Here is a 22,626-nt window from a genome sequence, read left to right as displayed (position 1 = left end):
TGACTATGATCGGATCCATTGCTGCAGTCCTTACTATTGGGTATAGTCCGCATCCAGTCGGCCCGAATACCAGAGTATAAGGCTGGCGTCGGTCAGGCGCATTAGACTGGCGTCAGTGCGTCAGGGTACTATCGCATGACCGGCGTCATATCCTCAATCTTTTCTTGCCCCAGATGTCAGAAGACCCTAAAAGACAAGGCCCAAAATACCTGCACCAAAACATGAACAATATATACAAAAATATAAGCAGGTAAACTCACCTACACAACCACCCCTAAACACAGAGGGAAGGAGGGAGGGTAAATTGGACTGCAGCAATGGAATCCTCGAACATCTACATTTATGGTAGGTACAACTGTACTATGTTCTTCGTTTTCCATTGCTGCAGTCCTTACTATTGGGTAGAATCCCAAAGCAGAGGTAAGGGAGGCTGGCAAATCATAAAGAAGCAGGAGCTGACAACATGCCTTGCAAAACAGCTGTGGCAAAACCAGCCCTAGACTTAGAGTAGATAGGAAGGTGATAATGCTTAGAGAAAGTATGCACTGAACTCCAAGTAGCTGCTTCCAAAATATCCTTAGTTGCCACCCCCCTTAGAAATGCTGTTGAAGTGGCAGTAGCCCTAGTGGAATGAGGCCTAATCCCAGCTGGAACCTCCTTGCCATGATGGGAATAACAAAATGCAATGCATAAGCCAATCCACCTAGAAATAGTTTGTTTTGACACAGGCTTGCCCTGCTAATCAAAGCAATAGAATCAAACAACTGCTGAGACTGCCTAAAATCCTTAGTCCTGCTTAAGTAATAACGCAATTGCCTGTGTACATCTAAAGTATGCAAAATCTTTTCCCCTTTATTTTGGGGGTCTGCATAAAGTAGGCAAATGAATAGTTTGGTTTAAAGCCACACTAGAAACCACCTTAGGCATAAAGGAAGGATTAGTGCGTAATGATACCCTATCCTTATGGAAAATCAAAAGGGCTCGACTGCCATAAGGGCCTGCAACTCAGACACCCTTCTTGCAGAAGTAATAGCCAACAAAAAGCAGTCTTCCATGACAAATATTTCAATTCAGCAGTAGCCGCATGAGCTCAAAGGTTGTAGAGTAAGTTTTCCAACACAAAATTGAGATCCCAAGCAGGAGTAGGAGCTCTCATTGGGGTCTTATATTTTTGCCCCTCTAAGAAACTGCTTGAACAAAGGATGCGAAAACAATGGTGGGTCACAATCATAGTGAGCTGAGATTGCTGCAGCATGAATCTTAATGGAAGAGAAGGACAGACCCTTGTCCAGTAACTCAGTAAGATATTGAAGAGCCATACTCAAATTAGGCTCAGAAATCTCCAAATTCTTTGCTTTACTCCAAAATAAAAATCTCTTCCATTTCGCTGCGTACACTTTCCTTGTACTAGGCCTTCTAGCTTCCCTAATCACATTTAAAACTTGTTGAGGAAGTTGAGACCTGCTGTGTTTCAACACAGAATATGCCAGGCTGTCAGATGAAGAGAGTGAAGCTTGACATTGAGCAGATGACCGTCCTGCTGGGATAACAGATGTGGAATCAAAGGTTAAGGCCATGGAGGCTTCTTTACCAGACTCCGTAGTAGAGGTACCAGTGTTGCCGAGGCCAATCTGGAGCTATCAAAATCATCCTTGGCCTGTCCTGTCTGACCTTTAACAGTACCTTTGGAAGAAGAGGCAGAGGTGGAAAGGCATACACATGAAGGTTTGTCCAACTGAAAGACAGAGCATCCACTTTCCAAGCTGTGTGATGAAACCCCTTTGTGCAAAACTGTGGCAGCTGGTGGTTTAGTGGAGAAGCGAACAGATCTATGTCTGGAGTTCCCAAGACACTGTCAATTTCTGAAATACATGAAGATCCAGTTTCCACTTGTGGGGATCCATGATTTGTCTGCTTAACATATCTGCTAAGGAGTTCTGTGCTCCTGGCAGAAACCTTGCCCTGAAGAGTTAGGTGCAAGCGTGCGCAGTCTCCCATAAAATCATTGCTTGCCTGCATAGAGGATAAGAATGTGTTCCCCTTGTTTGTTGAAGTACCACATGACAGTTGTGTTGTCTGTTAGAATCAACACCTGCCCTGGAAGAAGTAACTCCTTGAAAGCCAGCAATGCGAACTGGACTGCTAACATCTCCTTCATGTTGATATGTAGATGCTGTAGTCTGGCAGGCCACTTGTCTTGTATCCACTTTCCATTTAGATGAGCTCCCCAAGCAATGTCTGAGGCATCTGTCAGTAAAATCTGGCTAGCCTCTGGCCGGGTCACGAGAGTCCCTTGTTTAGGTGACATTCCTGAGCCCACCACAAAATTCTCTTTGAAGGCAAGGTATTATTTGAATGACAGTGTCTAAATACTGGCAGTGCTGTGTCCATACATTTTTGAGATACCATTGTAACTTCCTCATATGCAGTTTGGCATTGGGAAGCACCAGAATACAAGATGCCATGAACCCTAATGCTTGTAGGACTGTCTCTGCAGTCAGCACGGACTGATGAGATAGTTGATGGAAGTAAAGTGATAGACTCTTTTGTTTGTCCGCGGTTAAAAAGGCCATCTGGGCTGCTGTATTCAGTCTCACACCCAGAAAGCACATGTCTTGAGAGGGTACTAGACTGGACTTTATTTCGTTCACAGAATACCCTAGGCATCTTAGCACTGCTATAAGATATTCCAGATGCTGTAGAAGGTCTTCCTTTTCTTGAGCCAGAATCAGGCAGCCGTCTAAATAAGGATAGATTTGAAGTCCTTGTAGCCTGAAGTAAGCTATCACTGGAGCCAGAACCTTTGTGAATACTCTGGGCGCAGTAGATAAGCCAAAGGGCAATGCAGAGAACTGATAATGAGAATCTCCAGCTCGAAACCGCAGATACTTCCTGTAACTTAGCCTGATAGGCACATGAAGGTAAGCTTCCTCGAGATCTAAAGTTACCATCCAGTGATCTTTGCCCAGCAGGGTAAAAGCTGTTGTAACGTCAACATCTTGAACTTGGGAATGTCCAGAGAAGTGTTGAGGAGAGATAAATCCAAAAGCAGTCTCCACGTGTTCCCCTTCTTTGATACTAGGAACATGCGAGAATAAAATCCTAGGCCCCTTTCTGATACAGGGACTGGCTGAATGATGTCCAACACCCATCTGTCTTGAGTAATTAAATCCCAATTTTCCTTGAAAGAGACAGTCGTCCTTCAAAGGAGCTGCCAGGCGAGAATCTACTGGCAGCTGAAAAGGCAGGTCATTGGGTCTGTTTACGAAAGGACTGACCCCTGCCCTCACCAGAAGTCTGAGCAGGTGAACTCCCTGTTCTAGGCCTAAAAGAACCTTGAGCCCTGCCCTACCACGTCTAGACCTACCCTAGACTGGGAATCATAAGCAGGATATGTCCACCCCTTAGCAGGCCAATTTCTACTAAACTTGGTGGCTGTACCTGCAAAAATCTTTAACAGTTTGCATAGACTTAGCTTTGTCCTCCATTTTCTTTAAAACTGCTTCCACAGGCGAACCAAACAACACATCAGACTGTAAAGGAGCATCCAAAATCCTTGTCTTAACATGCTCAGCCAAATTTTGATCCCTCAACCAGGCATGCCTGAAGAACAGAACTAGTGGCAGCCACCCTCGAGGAGGCCTGCACAGCATCAAAACCACATTGCAAAGAATGCTTGCCCACTTGTTCAGACACATAAACTAAATCCAGCAAGTCTTTACAATCAATACCTTCCGCCAAAGCATCCACCTTAGATTTCAATTGTGAAAGGAGATAATTTTGATATTTCAGCATGTGAAACTGACAATTCAACGCTCTCATGGCTAGAGTGGAAGAAGTATACACTTTCTTACCCCACCTATCTAACGCCCTTGCCTCTTTGTCAGTGGGAACAGGATTTTTAACCACAGAGGCCTTAACACCTTTAGGCCCCTGAGAAACAGTTTCTGGGTCGGCCCTAGGACTCTTAAACAAATACTTATGAGCTTGGGCACCCTATAGTACCTATCAGGTTTAACAGGAGCAGGAGGCAAAGAATCAGGGTTCAGGGAAGCCTCTGCAAAACATCTTCCACCACATTCAACACAGGAGGTATAGCTAAGGGCCTATGCTGGGGTAAAACAAGAATTCCTAAGCCTCTTCCTGGAATCAGAGTAATCCTGGCCTTCCCATTTAAAGTGCTCCCTCATGGAATGCAGAGTCTCTGAAAATGAAAAATCCTCAGGAGGAGAAGCGAAGGAGTGGCATCATCCACATCAGAATCAGAATAATGAGGATACTCCTGCAAATCTTCATGAAGACTCAGAAGCCCCTGAACCCTGTTCAAAACTGTCAAACTCTGGTTCCACTCTAGGCCTCTTATCAGGAGGGCCCATAGAACCTCTAATCATAGTAATCAAATCTTCTGCCATTTTAAGCATATGTTTCTTAGGTACAGAACCCGAGGCTAGGAGAAGCCCCTACTGAAGCTGAAGTTGGCCTACCTCTAAAAGAAGTTTTGGCAACAGAAGGGAGAGGCTCTAACTACTGTGGGAAGAGAGGGAAGAATAGATACCTGAGAAGCCCCCTCAGCCTGGCCTGCCTCCTGAGAGGGTACATCCTGTAACAGTAAAGTTTCTGCCTGAGACTCCAGAGAAACTCCTGGCAAAACCTCTGGCTCCACTGAGCCACCTAAAGAACCGCCGTCCGGGACTGCCGCTTCATCAACCCTAACGCTGTTTTGTCCTTGCGCTTCTTGGGCCAAGCGGCCGGAGCATCCGGCGGCATTTTATAATTGCAACGCTTCCCAAACACTAATCTGGCACAGTCTAACCTCCTCTTAATAGTGCGTTTGTTAAACCTAGCACAAGAGCGGCAACCAACAACGTCGTGCTCAGGCCCTAAACAAGGTATACACAATGTATGGTAATCCCTATGAGGTATTTGTTTCCCACAAGAAATACAGTTATTCACTTTTTCTGACATCCGGTTAAATATTGAGGCAAGAAAAAACCAAAATGTTCCCCAACGGGGTACTTAGCCAACTCTGATTCGGTCTGAAACTCCGGTTTGAAATATTTCAGAACGCCAACCTGCACCATAAAACTGCTTCTGCATCGGACCACGCGAAAAGACTGAGGATATGACGCCGGTCATGCGCATTAGTACCCTGACGTACTGACGTCAGTCTAATGCGCCCTGACCGACGTCAGCCTTATACTCTGGTATTCGGGCCGACTGGATGCGGACTATACCCAATAGTAAGGACTGCAGCAATGGAAAACGAAGAACATCTTCCCAGAACTCAGTAACTGAGGTCACTCCTTTTGGTAACAAAACCACCAGCATTATGACCAATGCCAAGTCCCATGAGGTTGATGTTGAAGCCATAATAATGATAAAGTTTGGCAATGAAGCTGTGACCAGCACAGCAGACTGTTATGGCATCAAAGGCTCAAATGCTAATGATAACTTCCAGCCTGGGTGTTGTAAACCTCAAAAGGATAAGTGTCGAGGACAGCAGTACCAAAGAGGTTGGCATTCATTAAAAACCCAACACTGCACCAATACTCCCAGTGCTAAAAGTGGGCTTATGAAAGGTCTATATGAAGTGGAGAGTACAGGTCCTTCTCTAACCACTTTAGTTACAGAGGAGGATGAAGAGAGGAAACCAAGTTCTACATGGGCCTTGACCAAGGCCTTCATCACCTGGTCCCAATCCATGTAAGAAGAGGGGCTCTGTATCAAATGAGATGGCCTAGCAGACACAGGTGAAGAGGCTGACACCCTAAGAAGGTTAAGGGGAAGGAGGGTGGGAAGGTTGCAGAAAAATGAAGTGTAACTACTCAGATGGAACGTTATGGTGAGTACATAGAGTACAGTTGTGTACCTACCATAAATATAGATGTTCGAGTGTATTCACTGTTGCAGTCATTACAATTGGGTTATCCTGCTGGCAGGTTACCCGCAGCCAGCCCGAGTTCCAAAGTCTAGGTCCGGCGTCGGTTGCTGTCGCCTCCTCCCTGACGTCAGTGCACCAGGGGTATAAAAGATGCAGCTGACGCCATTTTCTTCAGTTTTTCTTGCCCCAGATGTCAGCTGCCCCTAAAATGGTAGGGTAAATATGCCAATAAGCATGCATATACAAAAATCAACTTTTCCTTCATCTACAAGCAAATACACCACATAGGTTGTATAGAATAGAGAAGTACAGATAAGTCCCAGCAAGGTAAAAGGGGGATGGTGGGAGGGTAACCTGGACTGCAACAGTGAATACACTCGAACATCTACATTTATGTTAGGTACACAACTGTACTATGTTCATCGTGTTTCACTGTTGCAGTCATTACAATTGGGTTGAATCCCAAAGCTAAGGTTGGGAGGCTGGTGCTAAATAGGATTAGGAGAGGCTATCAGGTCCTGCAGAACTGCAGTGGCAAAGCCTGCCCTGGACTTAGAGTAGAGAGGTAAATGATAGTGCTTTGTAAAAGTATGCACTGAACTCCAAGTTGCAGCCCCTAATATGTCTTTGGTTGGTACTCCTCTGAGGAAGGCTGCTGCTCTGGTTGAATGCGGCCTAATGCCCTTAGGCACTGATTTACCATGCTCTGAATAGCAGAAATGAATGAAGTGGCTTATCCACTTTGAAATAGTCTGTTTTGAGATAGGCTTTCCTTGTGATCCTGCAGCATATGCTACTAGAAGTTGTTCCGTCTTTCTGAAAGCTTTGGTTCTGTCCAAGTAGAAGCGTAGCTGCCTGTGAATGTCCAAAGAATGCAGAAGTCTCTCACGCTTATTCTGTGGGTTTGGATAAAAAGTAGGCAAATGAATTGTTTGGTTAAGGGCCACTCTAGACACTGCCTTAGGCATAAATGTAGGGCTTCTCCTTAGAGAAACCATGTCAGGATTGAAAATGATAAAAGGTTCCACAGCCATGAGTGCCTGTAACTCTGAGACTCGTCTAGCGGAGGTAATTGCTAGGAGCAGAGCTGTTTTCCAGGATATTCCAGAATTTTATATCAGCTGCAGAAGCTCTCTCAAATGGAGGCAGTGTGAGTTTTTCCAAGACATAGTTGAGGTCCCATGCAGGTATTGGTGCGCTCCTTGGAGGTCTTATGTTTTTGGCCTCTCTGAGGTACTGCCTTAGTAATGGATGAGAAAAAATAGGTGGCTCTGTATTGTAATGAGCTGAAATGGCAGAGGCATGAAGTTTAATTGATGAAAAGGAAAGGCCTTTATCCAGCATCTCAGTTAAGTATTGCAAAATCTGAGGAATATTTGGAGCAGTAGTGTCAATACCTTGTGCCTGGTTCCAAGCACAGAATCTCTTCCATTTTTCTGCATAATATTTTCTGGTGCTAGGCCTCCGGGCCTCCAAAATAACATCCATCACTGCTTTAGAGAGAGGTGTGTCTTGAATGGCTACATTATTCGTCATGCTGCCAGGTTTAAGGTCCTGAGTTGGCTGTGCAGTATCATACTGTCCTGTTGGGTCAATAGGTGAGGAATTTGAGGTAATGTCCAAGCTGGGCATTGAGACAAGTTCTTTAGGATTGGGTGCCAGTGCTGGCGGGGCCAGTCTGGGGCAATCAGTATCATTTTTGGCTTCTCTTGTCTGACCTTGAGGAGTACCTTGGAGATGAGAGGCAGAGGAAGAAAGGTATATACTGTTAGGTTCTTCCAGCTGAAAGATAGAGCATCCACTTTCCATGCTTGCTTGTGATAAGTCCTTGTGCAGAATCTCTGTAGTTGGCAGTTGTGAGGGGAGGCAAATAGGTCTATGTCCAGGCACCCCCAGTGCCTTGTTATCATGCTGAAGACTTGTGGATCCAATTTCCACTCATGGGGATCCATTACGTTTCTGCTTACTTCGTCTGCCAGAGTATTTATCTTTCCTGGCAGGAATTGTGCTTGCAGATGTACTTGGTAAGTCAGTGCTGCATCCTACAAGTTCATGGCTAGTCTGCAGAGGGGGTAGGAATGCGTGCCCCCTGCTTGTTTATGTACCACATGACTGTAGTATTGTCCGTCTTTATCAGTAGTTGTCCTGGATGAAGTACATCCTTGAAGGCTGTCAGGGCATTTTGAACAGCTAGCATCTCCTTTTGATTGATATGTAGATGCATTTGACTTGCGAACCATGTGCCCTGAATACATCTTCCTGCCATATGGGCCCCCCAGGCATAATCTGATGCATCTGTTGTCAATGTCTGCCTGGCTGTTGGTAAGGTGAATGGCTGTCCTGCGTTGAGGTGACAGGCTTTTGCCCACCATCGAAACTCCTGTTGCAGGCAGGGAATGAGGGTAATAATTGTTTCCAGGCTGTGGCAATGTTGAGTCCAAACACTTGTTAGATACCATTGAAGTTTCCTCATATGCAGTCTTGCATATGGAATTTGTAGTATGCAGGATGCCATGAAGCCCAAAGCCTGCAGAATTTTTCTTGCAGATAACTGGGTCTTTGTTGCCAACATTTTGAAATAAGTAGTCAGTTGTTTGTCTTTGTCTGGCATGAGGTAAGCCATCTGGGCAGTTGTATTTAAGCTTGCACCCAGGAATATTATCTCTTGAGAGGGTACGAGTTTTAATTTCTTTTCGTTTACTGTGTACCCTAGACCTGTTAGTAATCTTTTTACAAATGCCAGATGCTGTAGTAGGATGTCCTTGTTCTCTGTTTGAATAAGGCAGTCGTCCAAGTAAGGATATATCTGTATTCCTCTTTGTCTGCAGAATGCAATTACTGGTGCTAGGCATTTTGTGAAGACCCTGGGCACAGTAGATAAGCCAAAGGGCAGTGCAGAGAATTGGTAGTGCATTGAAGCAGCTATAAATCTGAGGTATCTTCTGCATGATTGTCTGATTGGGACATGCAGGTATGCCTCTTATAGGTCTAAAGTCACAAGCCAAGCTTTCTTGCCCAGCATGGGCAGAAGCTGCTGCAGAGTTAACAATTTGAATTTTGGAATATCCAGGTATGTGTTTAGGATAGACAGGACCAGTATTGGTCTCCAGGCTTTGTTTTTTCTGGGTACCAAGAATAGCCTTGAGCAAAATCCTTGTCCCTGCTCTTGCTGTGGTACTTGCTGAATGGCTCTCATGTCCATGAGAGATAAAACTTGTTTTTGTGCCTCTGCCCATTGACTGCGTGGCAAGTCTGGCATACCGTTTGGCCTTGGCAGGGTGTGAAAGTGGAACCTGTAGCCTTGAGATATGATATGTAAGACCCATTTGTCCTGGGTGATCATGTGCCAATTTTGTGAAAAAAGTGCTAGTTTTCCCCCTAAAGGAGCTGCCAGAAGATAAGTGCTTGGTGCTGGCAGGGGGAAGTCATTGAGACTCTTTCCTGTATGGCTGTGATTTTTCCTCTCCACTTTTGGAGGTAGAAGCACCCCATTGTTTAGGCCTGTATGAGCTTTAGGGCTGTGATCTCTGCCTCTGGGGCATCTGTATCTGTCTCTTTGTGGCCTGTCTGACACTGGAAAGGACCAATTCTTTGTAGGCCAGTTCCTGCTAAATCTGGGAGGCTGTGCCTGTAAGAAATCCTTTACTGTTTGCATAGATTTAGCTTTGTCCTCCATTTTCTTCAACACCTCTTCTGCTTTAACACCAAACAAGGTATCATGTTGTAATGGAGCATCTAATAGTTTTTCTTTAACATGATCGGGCAGATTCTGTTCTTTTAACCAAGCATGCCTCCTAATGACAGAACCTGTAACTGCGGCAATGCAGGAGGCCTCTAGAGAATCAAAACCATATTGCAAAATATGCTTTCCCACTTGTTCAGCGGCATGCAATAAATCCTGCATTTCTTTGTTTTCTGCACATTCTGAATTTGCCAACATTTTCTGTTTAAGCAGTGACATAAGATATTGTTGATATTTAAGCAAATGAAACTGACAATTTAAAGCTCTTACAGCCAAGGTAGCAGAAGTATAAATCTTTTTCCTCCATCTGTCCAGGGCCCTTGAATCCCTGTCAGAGGGTATAGGGTTTTTGCAGTTGAAGCCTTGCCACCCTTGAGACCCTGAGAAACAGTTTCAGGGTCAGCAGCAGGGTTTTTGTAAAGAAATTTATGTGAATCAGGAACCCTGTAGTATCTGTCTGGCTTAACAGGAGCTGGTGGTAAAGAGTCAGGAGACAGACCGGACTCTGAAAATATATCATCTACAATGTCTAAAACAGGAGGAATAGCAAGGGACCTGTGCTGAGTTAATAAAAGGAAGTCTCTGAGCCTTTTCTTGGATTCTGAGTAATCTTGGCTCTCCCAGTGGAAATGCTCCCTCATAGTATGCAGGGTCTCCCCAAAAGAATAATCCTCAGGATGAGAGGCTGAAGGGATAGATTCTTCAGCATCAGAATCCTCATAGGGAGGAAGGGAATATTCCTGTTCAGAAGAGGAATCAGAGGAAATGGAAACCTGATCTGAAGATTCATATTCTATCTCTTGCCTAGGCCTGTTATCAGGAGGGGGATGGGAACCCCTGATCAAAGTAATTAGGTCTTCAGCCATTTTAAGCATCTGTTTTTTAGGCATGGAGGCCTGTCCAGGAGAATGCTGTACTTGTTTCTTTATCTTTAGAGCTGCTTTAGTCTTTGCCTTTGAAGCTGAAGTTGGTTTTACATATAAGTGTGTAGGTCTGAAAACACCCTCAGAGGCCAATGTCTGCTTAGCGGCTCCAGACCCATCTGAGGGAAACTACCTTGAGTTTCCAGTGGCCTAGTCGGCTCCACGTGGGAGTCAGAAGCAGCCTGTGGCTCTGAGGTAGCGGGCGTCAGGAGCTGCGAAAGCGCCTCACTGAGAACCGGCAAACCGGAGACAGGCCTAACAGAAGCCTCGTCATCGGTTTTGGACCTCAGATGCCTGTCCTTTTCTTTTTCTTTGCGCTTTTCATAAACTCCGGTAGTCGGCTGTTCCAACGGCATTATATAATTGAATCTTCTGCCAAAGTAATGAAATGCAAAATCGTACCGACGCTTAATAGTGCGTTGGTTAAATCTAGCACAAAACCGACAACAAGCAATGTTGTGGTCAAGGCCTAGGCAAGGAATACAGTAAGAATGAAAATCCTTATGAGGTATCTGCTTCCCACAAGAAATACAATTATTAACTTTTTCTGACATCGGTCTGGAGCAAGAAAAAAGTTTCCCCAATGGGGTACTTAGCTTTAATGAAAACTTCGGATCTGAAATTTGAATATGAAAATTCAGTAGTCAGCCGAACAGCACTTGTGAACTGCTTTGCTTCGGGCACCATGTGGCAAGAAAGACTGAAGAAAATGGCGTCGGCTGCATCTTTTATACCCCTGGTGCACTGACGTCAGGGAGGAGGTGAAAGCAACCGACGCCGGACGTAGACTTTGGAACTCGGGCCGACTGCAGATAGCCTGCCAGCAGGATAGCCGAATTGTAATGACTGCAACAGTGAAACACGATGAATATCTTCTTTATCTGAAGTAGTTAAATTCATTTTATCTGCAACTTGTGGGACAGAGTCCCCAGCTATGGAAACTCCTCATAGGTCCTCATGGAATGATATTCCTGAGCACAGCAGAGCCGAAGGATGCTCTCCCTCTGGAGATTAAATCCAACTTTTAATGAGAAATGAAGGTATGTGACTTAGCCCAAGTTGCTGCTGTACAAATGTCATCCAATGATACCCTAGACCAGAAAGCAACAGATGTCTCCATAGATCTGGTAGAATGAGCTTTAACAGGACCAGGTGGAGACAAGCCTTTGTCTTTGTAAATTTGCAAAATACATAGTGTAATCCATCTAGCTAAGGAAACTTTAGAGATGGCCTTACCCAAAAAGGGCTTAGAAAAGGACACAAATAACTGGTCAGACTTACGGAAGGGCTTTGTTCTGTGTAAATAAAAACAAAGTTGTCTATGAACATAGATAAGATGATCAGCTTTAACAATTGGCTTAAACACTGGTGTCATTCAAAGGGGATCCGTCTCTGTGCTGGATGGGGATGATGACCAAAAACGCACGCTTTAGGAGCAAGGGAGACACCACTTGCACCTGATGGGATTCCGATATTGGCAAAGGCCATAGTGCCTTTTCCATGCGCTCTTTTTTTTTTTAGGCACACCCTAAATTAAAGGAAAAAAACACTAAAAAGGAAAAAAACTGTAAAAAAAAAATCTCAAATAATGCTCAATCTTGAATGCACCACTCTCAAGGAACATCGATGTCTGTAGCCAGAAACCTCTGTGCTGTGAAAGAAACCTGTTCAAGGTTCATTCAGAAACCCCTTTACCATCAGGTTTTACCTCATATCCAATCCGGTTAATACAAACTCGTGCTCTACCATATAAGGAGGGGAAGGGGATCCAAGACTGGTGGAAACGGTAACCTTCGGAAACCATGGCACCAAATTAGGTGCAGTATCCATACCATCGACTACCATGTGGCACAGGCCATGTGCACATTCCTGCTCGAGACCTTGTCAATGGCCACAAAACACCACGATAGAATCACCAAACACTGAAAACACCATCATACTAGGTGACTACAATAAATGTATAGACTGGGAACTTGACTACACTACTAATTCCCTACAATTGATTCAATAGAGACTCAACTCAAAACTACTGGCCATAGTCCAAGAGTTCATAAGATACTAAACTTCATCATCACGAGATGCCATGAACATGGGAGACAAATGGGATACACTGAAATATACCTCATCATCACCATCAACTTCAGAACAAATCTTTAACATACCAATATACCCTCCCCACTGAGAATAAAAGAGAACTGCAAAGAACTTCTCACCTCAAGGAACCACCACACCCCCTTTAACTAGTCCAAAAAAAGAGAAAACATAGTCGACAAACCGCCACGAGCTTTCAAGCCCCTTCTACCAGCACTTGCAGGACCTACCATGGATAACAGCTCAAAACAATCTCTACCAGCACTTAGTACCAAAAGGCAAGGCAACAATCCCAAACAAAACTGGTGACTGCCAACACAAAACAAAGCATCCAGTCTGCTGGACCAAGATAGAACAAAAGGGAGCAAAAAAAAGGACACTATTACTAACAGTAAAAAAAAACTAGGAAAAATCAGAAAAGTCAAATTAGCAAAAAAAATAGAAAAGAGCTCTCTTCAAAATCAGTGAAAACTTAGCCAGAGAGAAAACCATGGAAGAAAACCCTAGAGATGCTCAAGAATGCTCAGAACTAGTTCAAAATCTAGTGGAGATTACTCATCTACAGAGAACTGGAACATACTGATGTGAAGTTTCAGTATCAGTTCAACCCTCCCAACATACTGGCTGGATGGGTTCAGTATTGCCTTTCTCCCCCCCATCAAGGAGAGATATTCATACCCTCTCCAAAGCAGCAGACATCTATCTCGGTGTCCCGGCTGTGTCCCCAAAAGAAAGCAAACACAAGTTCCACCCACAGGACAGACAGCTATTTCCATGTAAGTTACCTCTTAACTCAACCCGGGATTAAACCCACCTAACTCAGGGTCCCACTTCACAAAGTTAAGCCACAGGCCTGAAAAGTCACCGGTGGCGCACTTGACAAGCCTTCCGCAAGCGTAGAGCGGACCCTCGGACCTCACCGCCCAGACAATTGACAAGCCATGAACCTGATCAGCCATTTGGCCAAAGCAAATGGCTTCATGCAAGACAAGCCATTGACTTTTTGATAAGACACCATTTTTGATGTCAAGGGCAAGCAGATCACAGCACAAGGCAGATCCATCTGGCAACCCTTCATCACAATACCCTCGGGACTCACCAAACTCAGGTATCATTGAAAACTCATCCAGCTTAAATGTTAACCCATACATCACCTGGCTGGTTTACGAATCCCTGACAGATCTTGTTTACAGGGTTTCTGATAGCTACATCACTCAGACATTAGCTAAAATGTGTTTGAAACTGACTGCAAACAAGAGTTGCAGGTAAAAACGTGGCTGACACTTTTAACCCTCAGAACAAGTCACAAGCGGATGACTGAAGCCAGAGCCCACGGCCTGAAGTTAAATGCCAAAACTTTGGCGTACTCCAACCAAACACACAAGGTTTATCAGCTTCCAAAGCACAAGCAACGGGGTGAGCTTGTGAAGTAGAAAACTGATTACTGGACATCAATATCCAGTAGTAGAAGGGAACAGACCCATGTACTGAACCGTGGTGAAGACCACTGAGATTGCCCACCTTAACATGAAGAGTGTGGGAAGGGAAAAAGGGGTCAGTCTCTCTTTACTCTCCCTGGGTCCAACAATGACAGAAGCAATGCCCATATCATGTCTCTGTTGCGACTAGTCTCTAGGCTGGGGGAATCATAAGTTTCCTGTAGCAAAGGTAGTCTGGGATCAAAAATCTGTACTGAAGTGACGACTGAATCTAGATCCAGCTCTATTCAGTCGAGGCCAACTGCTCCATCACTCATCAGACATCCTTGTTCATAATACTCAGCCCCTGACAGAATGATGCTACACTAAAATGCATTCAGTAGGCCACAAAAAGGCTCCTCACTTAAAAATGACACATTCTCAAAGCTAGTGGCATGCTGGAGAAATATTCAGAAAAGAAGACTCCATATACTTGTGGAACTAAAGAGAGGTACCCTTTGGCAGATACAACATCTGCGTGCTGTCCAGAGATTTGCTCGGTGGTGCTATAGGGAGAAAATCATAGCCATGTCAGAGCCAGCTTGTGAGGAAAAGTCTAGAGGCATCACAGAATAATGATACTTGAGCCCATAAAAGGGGATAGAAGAGCCACAACAAGTGGATACACAAAGCACCCCACAAAGAGGGGCAGATAGCCAAGTATGAACAAGTGAACAAAAAGAAAATGCTTGACCAATGGATGTGGAGATCAGAGATATACCTATGAACATCTAGCAAATGCAGTTTATATTCACCCTTGTTCTGAAAATTTGGGAAGAAAATGGGCAGGTTAATTGTTTGATAAATGTTTGATTCAGAAACCACTTTTGGTAAGAAAGAAGGGTTTGTACAGACAGAAACCCTGTCCTTTTGGAAGATCAAGTAAGGGGGCACGGCAGACAAGGCTTGAAGCTCAGAAACCCTCCTAGCTGATGTAATGGCCACTAGAAAGGCTGTCTTCCAGGATAAGAACTTCAAATCTGCTGATGCTGCAGGTTCAAAGGGGGGAGCAACTAAGGCCTGCAGAACCAAGGTAAGATCCCAAGGAGGAACAGGATTCTTAACTGGAGGACGTAAAAGAAAGGTGCCTTTAAGAAAAGCCTTACACAATCTAGAAGAGGCCAGGGCATTCCTGTTTTTGCCGGCATGGATATTTGAAATAGCTGCCAGTTGCACTTTCACAGTGGAAGAACTGGCCCCTTGCTGAAAAATGCTGGCTAAGAAATCCTTTACATCAGAGACAGGAGCTGTAAAAGGATCCAGCTTTCTCTGAGAAGCCCAAATAGAAAATTGTTTCCATTACTACGGTAAATCTTCCTAGTGGAGGACTTATGAGCCACCACTAGAATAGTTTTTACTGAAGATGAAAGACCGGGAGTCCTGGTTATCAAGGGAACTAGACAACCAAGTTGTCAGCTTGAGGCTGTCCAGGTTGGGTGAACAGCTGCCCAAAGGGTGAGAAATGAGATCCAGGCAGGGATCTAGAATCCAAGGAGGAGCTAGAACATGAGACCAGAGGAAGGGGAACCAAACCTGACAAGGCCAGAATGGGGCAATGAAGATCACCTTGCTCCCCAGTCGGCAAGCTTTCTGAAGAAATTTTGGAATGAGTGGTAATGGGGGATAAGCGTACAGTAGCCCGGGAAGCCAAGCATGGACTAGAGCATCTCTGGGGGGTGGTCCCCTGGTGAGGGAATCAGAGCAAAAACTCATTGTACTTCGCGTTGGATGGAGATGCGAAGAGACTGCAGCAAGGCTGTCCCCACACAAGGAAGATCTTCTTCACTATCGACTGTTTCAGAAACCGCTCATTAGCATTAGAATAGCCCAACTCAATCTGTCCGCTAAAATGTTGGAGCATCCCAGAACGTGCATTGCAATCAGAAACCGACTGGTGGAGATCGCCCACTCCTAAACTCTCATGGCCACAAAGAGGATAAGATCTGGTTCTTCCTTGTCTGTTGATGTACCAGACAACCGACATGTTGTCTGACTGAATTGCAATAATCCCCGGAGGAAGAACAGTGTGGAAGGCCTGCAACGCTAAAAGTACTGTTCTCATCTCCAGAACACTGATGTGTAATCTGGTCTCTATCTGGGACCACGTGCCTTGGACCGTCCTCCCCAGATAACGACCCCCACCTGAGCTGGGAGGCATCCGTGGTCACTGTGGCTTGGGCTGGAGATGGAATAAATGGTCGTCCCTCTGCAATCTCCGGAGACGGACCCACCAGATAAGTGACACCCTCCAGGTTTTGCTAATTTGGATTGGGCATTCCATGGGGAGATCTAGCCAAGACCACTGTATGGCTAGAGTCCATTGTAGAACACGCATGTGAAGATGTGCACAGGGGAGGATAGGAACTGCTGCAGCCACAGAGCCAAGGGCTCTGAGAACGTCTGCTGTCTTCAGTAACCTGGGGCCAAGAATTATCGATACATGGGCTTAAGACTCTGGACCCTGTCTGGAGTTAGAAAGACTTTCAGTTGAAGAGTGTCCAGCCGTGCCACGATAAAGTCCAAAATCTGTACTGGATTCAAGAGGGATTTGGGATTTTCAACTCATAGGCCCTTCTCAGTAGTCTGTGATATTCTGTGCAGCCCTGTGGCAACAATCTGACTATACTGAACAAACTGAACATGTTCAAAGATATCCTCCCAGGAAACCGATTGAACTAATGGTTAGGGTAGACATGCGAGGATGTCAAGAAGATGTTGCCAGCCAGATGATTTTTTTTTTTGACAGATATGATATCAAGATAAGAAATGTTAGTTCTGTTGCATGATACAAGACAAACTGGTGCTCAGGTGGTGTGTCTGGACTGTGTATACAAACCCTTCAAAATCAGACATTTTTCCGTATATATTTAAAAAAGTTATCATCGTAATACAACTTTTTGATCAAAATTGTCATTGTACATGAATAGAAAATCAGATTAACACATAAAATGTTTGCATAAAACAGAGTGAATTCTGCATCCATTGTTGTGCTAGAAATCTGTAACTATTTCCTGTCCATGTGTTCCAGCTGCTCAAAGTGCTGATATGCTGTAATAGATGGTTAGAATATCAGTGGTCAGATCTTCAAACTACATTCTAAATACATGTGTCATACTGAAAACGTCTACGATTTATGTTGTCCTTACTTGATAGTCTACATCATCATCTTCTTTCGGCTGTTCCCGTTAGGGGTCGCCACAGCGGATCACCTGTTTCCATTTCTTCCTGTCCTCTGCATCTTGCTCTGTCACATCAACCACCTGCATGTTCTCTCTCACTACATTCATAAACCTTATCTTAGGCCTTCCTCTTTTCCTGTTACCTGGTAGCTTCATCCTTAGCATCTTTTTCCCAATATACTCCGCATCCCTTCTCAGCACATGTCCAAACCAACGTAATCTTGCCTCTCTGGCTTTGTCTCCAAACCTTCCAACCTGGGCTGACCCTCTAATATACTTATTCCTAATCCTGTCCACCCTCGTCACACCCAGTGCAAATCTTAACATCTTTAACTCTGCCACATCCAGCTCAAACTCCTGCCTTTTTGTCAATGCCACTGTCTCCAACCCATATAACATAGCTAGTCTCACTACCCTCTTGTAGACCTTCCCTTTCACTCTTACAGGTACTCGTCTGTCACAAATCACTCCTGACACTCTTCTCCACCCACTCCATCCTGCCTGTACTCTCTTCTTCACCTCTCTTCCACACTCACCATTACACTGAACTACTGACCCCAAGTATTTAAACTCATCCTCCTTTGCCACCTCTACTCCTTGCATCCTCACCATTCCTCTATCCTCCCACTCATTCACACACATATATTCTGTCTTAGTCCTGCTGACCTTCATTCCTCTTCTCTCTAGAGTATATCTCCATCTCTCCAGGGTCTCATGGTAAACATAGAACCTTCTTGGAAGATTAAAATCCAACCATCTGTCAGTATCTGGCCTTCACATAATAGCTGCTTGTTGATCTACTTCCAAAAGGATAATCTTTCATGATCCAGTGTTTCTACTTAAGCAGAAGGATTGGTCACTACAGGTAATGCAAACTCTGCTTCTTAGGATTTTCCAACGCTTTACCTGCTTCCTAAACTCCTATATTACCTCAGTCTTCCATCTTCTACAAATCTCATTTGGTGCAAATACACTTCAGACAGATATTTCTCAGCTTGAGTGTTGCTTTCAAGAGTTATATATTTTTTTTGGTTTCAAATATTGCTGTTATGTTGTCCCCATCTCGCCTTCATTCTTGCTGGTTGGGTTCAGAGTCGATCCTCGGCTCCATCTTGATTGTTTACTATAGCTCGAGAGCATATACTGATTCGAGGCTAACCCCTATCCCAACATGCCTAGCGGTAGCTACCAAGATCTCGTTCGCCGCTTGCAGCGTTGAGATCATGACTATTGGCTCAGGCTAAGTATTTAGAGTTTTTTCATATTTTTTGCTATCATCCTTACAGGATTTTACTAGTTTAATTAAACTTGTTGGTGTCTAGCTTAGTCCTCGCTTGACTAATAACTTTCTGACCTTCCTGTGCTGTTGTTTTTTGGGTTCTTCTTGGCCGTCGTATTTCTTAGGCCTTACTTTTCCCTTGAGCCCATTTAACTTAGAGGGTTTGTTTCTTCTTTCCCCGCTATCTCTTGGAGTAACCATTTAAGTTAGAGGGTCTCCTAATGGGGGAGTCGCTGTTTTACTTGGAGGCTCTCCCCATTCTTTTTCCTTAAAAAAAAAAAATTTCCTTGCTTGTTTGTTGTTGTGTATTGCTAGCCGTTACAGTCTTATTTTTGCTGTTTGTGTCTCCTAGTTATCCAGCATGTCTTAAGAGTTAAAACCCTCAGGCTTGAAGAAGTGCGATTCGGGCTGCCAAAGAATGTCCCTTACTGACAGGCACATGAGTAGTGTATACTGTTTAGGGACTGTTCACCTACTGGACTCATGCTCTATCTGTCATGCTTTCAGTTCTAGAGCCCTCCAGGAAAGAAAAAAATAAACTGATTCTGCGTGGTCTTTTGAAGAACCCTCAGGATCCTTTGTCTATGGTTTCTCAGCCAGCAAAACATTCTGACAAATCTCCCAATCCAACCTCATCAGTTCTGATTTTGAAGCAACCCAACTCTGCTGTCAAATCTTTGGCTCTGTCAGCTTCCAGTGCCGGTTCTGACAAAGCTATGCCTCTGGCGGCTCCATCAGTGTCTCTGGAGCCAGTACGAGCCCACAAACGAACAGATGTTCTTCGTGTTTCACTGTTGCAGTCATCACATTTGGGTTATCCCTGCCAAGGTAGCCTTCAGCCGGCCCGAATACCAGAGGCTTAGTATTTCTGAGTCAGTTGCTGTCGCTTCAGGACTGATGTTAGGTCATCAGTAGTATAAAGTAAGGCAGTCGATGCCATTACACCAGTCTTTCTTGCCACAGAGCCCGAAGCAGAAACAGTTTGCATGAGTGCCGGTCACTCGCTACCTGAGTTTTGGCTTCTGAATTGAAGCTGACATCTTCTAACGCTAAGTACCCCATTAGGGATCCGTTTTTTTCTTGCACTAACCAATGCCAGAAAAAGTTAACAATTGTCTCACCTGTGGAAAGCAAATACCACACCAAGACTTTCATTCTTACTGCGTCACGTGCTTAGGGCCAGACCACGGCGTCCCCCACTGTCGCTGCGCTCTGCTACACAGTCTCCTTTGTTGCAATCTGGGGCAGGCAGTCACTGGTCCTCTTCTCACTCCTCTTGGTCCTCCTTTCAGATCATGATGTGGAGAAAGTGGTTAATAGGCTCCTCAAGTCACAGGCATTTCCAAATTGCTATTGAGCCCAGCCCATAAGGAATTGGCTCCTTTAGCCCATCAATCTTCTCTATCATTTCCTCCGACTCCCTTGAGCTCGGAGCTGGAGTGCATGGACGTTGTGATGGTGGAACCATCAGCTCCGGTTACTTCTCCTTTATCGGTTCTGACTCTCGCTCCTATCTTGATGTCTCAGTTCATCGAAGCATCTGGGTGCTAAAGTTCTCTCATTGGCTCCGAGGGGGGAAGTGGCATCGGGGTCTTGTCCGACCCTGCTCTCCCTCTCAGAGCTTCGGCGCAGGTGTGCTTGGCTCCCACATCAGCCTCGGAGCAGTCGGTCTCAGTTCACAAGAGATCTCTGGGCCCTTCAGAGCTGGAGGCTCCTTTGGCTTGGGACCATGTTGCTTTCGAGGTGATGAGGAGCGTGCTGTACCCTGAGACTGCTCCACCCTCAGCTCCTTCTCCGTCGGTGCCTGCCTTTAACCCTCCTCCTCCCTCCAAGCACATGGAACCTATGCCCCAGGACACCCCATTGGACAACCTCACTTCTTCTGAAACCTCCCCCAAACATTCAGAGTAGGTCTCTCAGAAGAAAAAATGTAAGAGGAAGCAGCTGGTCTCCCGAGTCCATCACTTCAAACACAGACTTGGATGAATCAGAAGGGTCCCCACGGTCCCCCTCTGAGGATGTCTCCTTTTCGGACATCCTGGAAATCCTTATTCAGAGGGCTGGCTGGAAGTCCCTAGCCCCTTCTGAGGATGAGTCTGTCTACCCGAACACATTTGGTTCCTGACCCTCTACCTCTTGGGTGTCTCCACCTTTTGACCCACTTTTGTCTGTAGTGAGTCGGAAGGCATGGAGCGCACCAGAGACCATGGAACCGGTTCCGCGGAGACTAAATAAATTTATAATTGCCCCCAAAGACAAGTTCTTTCTTTCCAAAGGGGTTCCTGTTGATGCTATGGTGGTGGCAGCAGCCACTAACCAAGAACTTGTAGAAACTTCATCTGTCCATTCGCTGAACAAGGAGTCCCGTACGACGGACAGGTATGGGAAGCATATGTTTCCTTCAGCGACCTTTACTCTCAGGTCGCTGAATTATTTGTCACACTTCACGCAACTTCAGAGGGATCTCCTAACGGAGTTGGGAGATACCCTGCAGGATTCTACAGCTGAGGCAGTTGCAAACAGGGCAGCTTCCCAGCTTGCAACCTTGACTTCAGTGGTTAACTCCTCCATGAGGCTCATTTCTTATGCGGCAGATGGACCGAGAAGGGCAGCAGGTACCAGAGTTGCTTTGCAGAGACACTCCTGGATGCACCTTTGTCAATTGCGGAACCCTTCATGTCCTCCAATACCCCTTTTGATGGCTTGTCCTTGTTTGGGCCTCAAGAAAAAGAGACTCTCACCAGGTGTGAAAATTATGACAAGACTCTCTCTGCCATGGGAGTCCGTTTTTCCACTCCATCTAGACCCTACCGTAAAGGTCAAAAGAGTGGGAAAATGTGGTTTTGAAAATCCCAGGGAGCTTTGCCTAACACACGTGGAGAATGTTCCCCCTAGGGCAGAGGGGGAAACAATAACGGAATATGCCGGCCTTGCGGCGAGGGGGGATCGGCAACAGAGATACATTCTCTGCTAGGCCCTTCCAGCACTCCTGAAGGGAGGCCTGTCTACCTCTGGAAGCAGTCGGGGCAGAGTATCATTGTACCCAACAGCCTGACAAACTATTACGAAAGATGCATGGGTACTGTCAATAATATCCAGGGGTTACAAAATTCCCTTTTCCCAGTTACCCCCCTCAAGAACAAAACGGTCAGTCCCAGACGTTCCATCCAGTCTTTGGGATCAAGCAAACCTAAAAGTACAAAGGTTACTAGATAAAAGAGCCATCCAAGAAATCTCCGCAAACCAAACTGAATCCGGAACTTACTCAAGGTTCTTTTTAGTTCCAAAAAAGACAGGGGACTGGAGACCCATCTTGGATCTCAGCAAACTAAACAAATCAGTAAAAAAAGTGAAGTTACGGATGGTAACACTGCAGTCCATTCTTCCCTTTTTGGGTCAGGACAATTGGATGTGCTCCATCGATCTCCAGGATGCGTACTACCACATAAAAATGGACAGGCGATCCAGGAGATTCCTACGCTTATGCCTGGGAGCCAATCATTATCAGTTCAGAGCTCTGCCCTCTGGTCTCATCACAGCCCCAGGGTGTTTAAGTGTATGACAGTGGTCACAGCTCACCTGAGATGTCTAGGATTCCAAGTATTTCCATATCTAGACGACTGGCTCCTCACTGCTTCCACCGAGCATCAACTGATCAAAGCACGGGACTACACAATTCAAACCTGTTCCCAGCTAGGCATCACCATAAACTACAAAAAATCACCATAAACTACAAAAAGTCTCCCTTGTTGCCTTGTCAGTGTATTACTTTCATAGAGGCAGACCTAAATACAATAGCCATGATAGCAAAGCTGCCTCAAGACAAGGTGTCCACCATTTGTCAGCAAGTTTCATTCCTCGTGAAAAAGAAGAGAGTTCAGGCAAGACAGGTATGGAAAGTCTTGGACCAATGGCTGCAGCAATTACTGTAGTCCCTATTGCTTGCTTCCACATGAGAATTCTGCAGTGGCTTCTTTTCGCTCAATAGTCAATCCAGGATTTACCAATGTCACATATGATCTCAATAACGGAATCCTGCAAAAAGGACTTAGT

The sequence above is a fragment of the Protopterus annectens genome, chromosome 2.part1 (assembly GCF_019279795.1).
Source record: "Protopterus annectens isolate FY-2018-M chromosome 2.part1, PAN1.0, whole genome shotgun sequence".
Taxonomy (NCBI): domain Eukaryota; kingdom Metazoa; phylum Chordata; order Ceratodontiformes; family Protopteridae; genus Protopterus; species Protopterus annectens.
Note: the sequence above shows the minus strand (reverse complement) of the source record.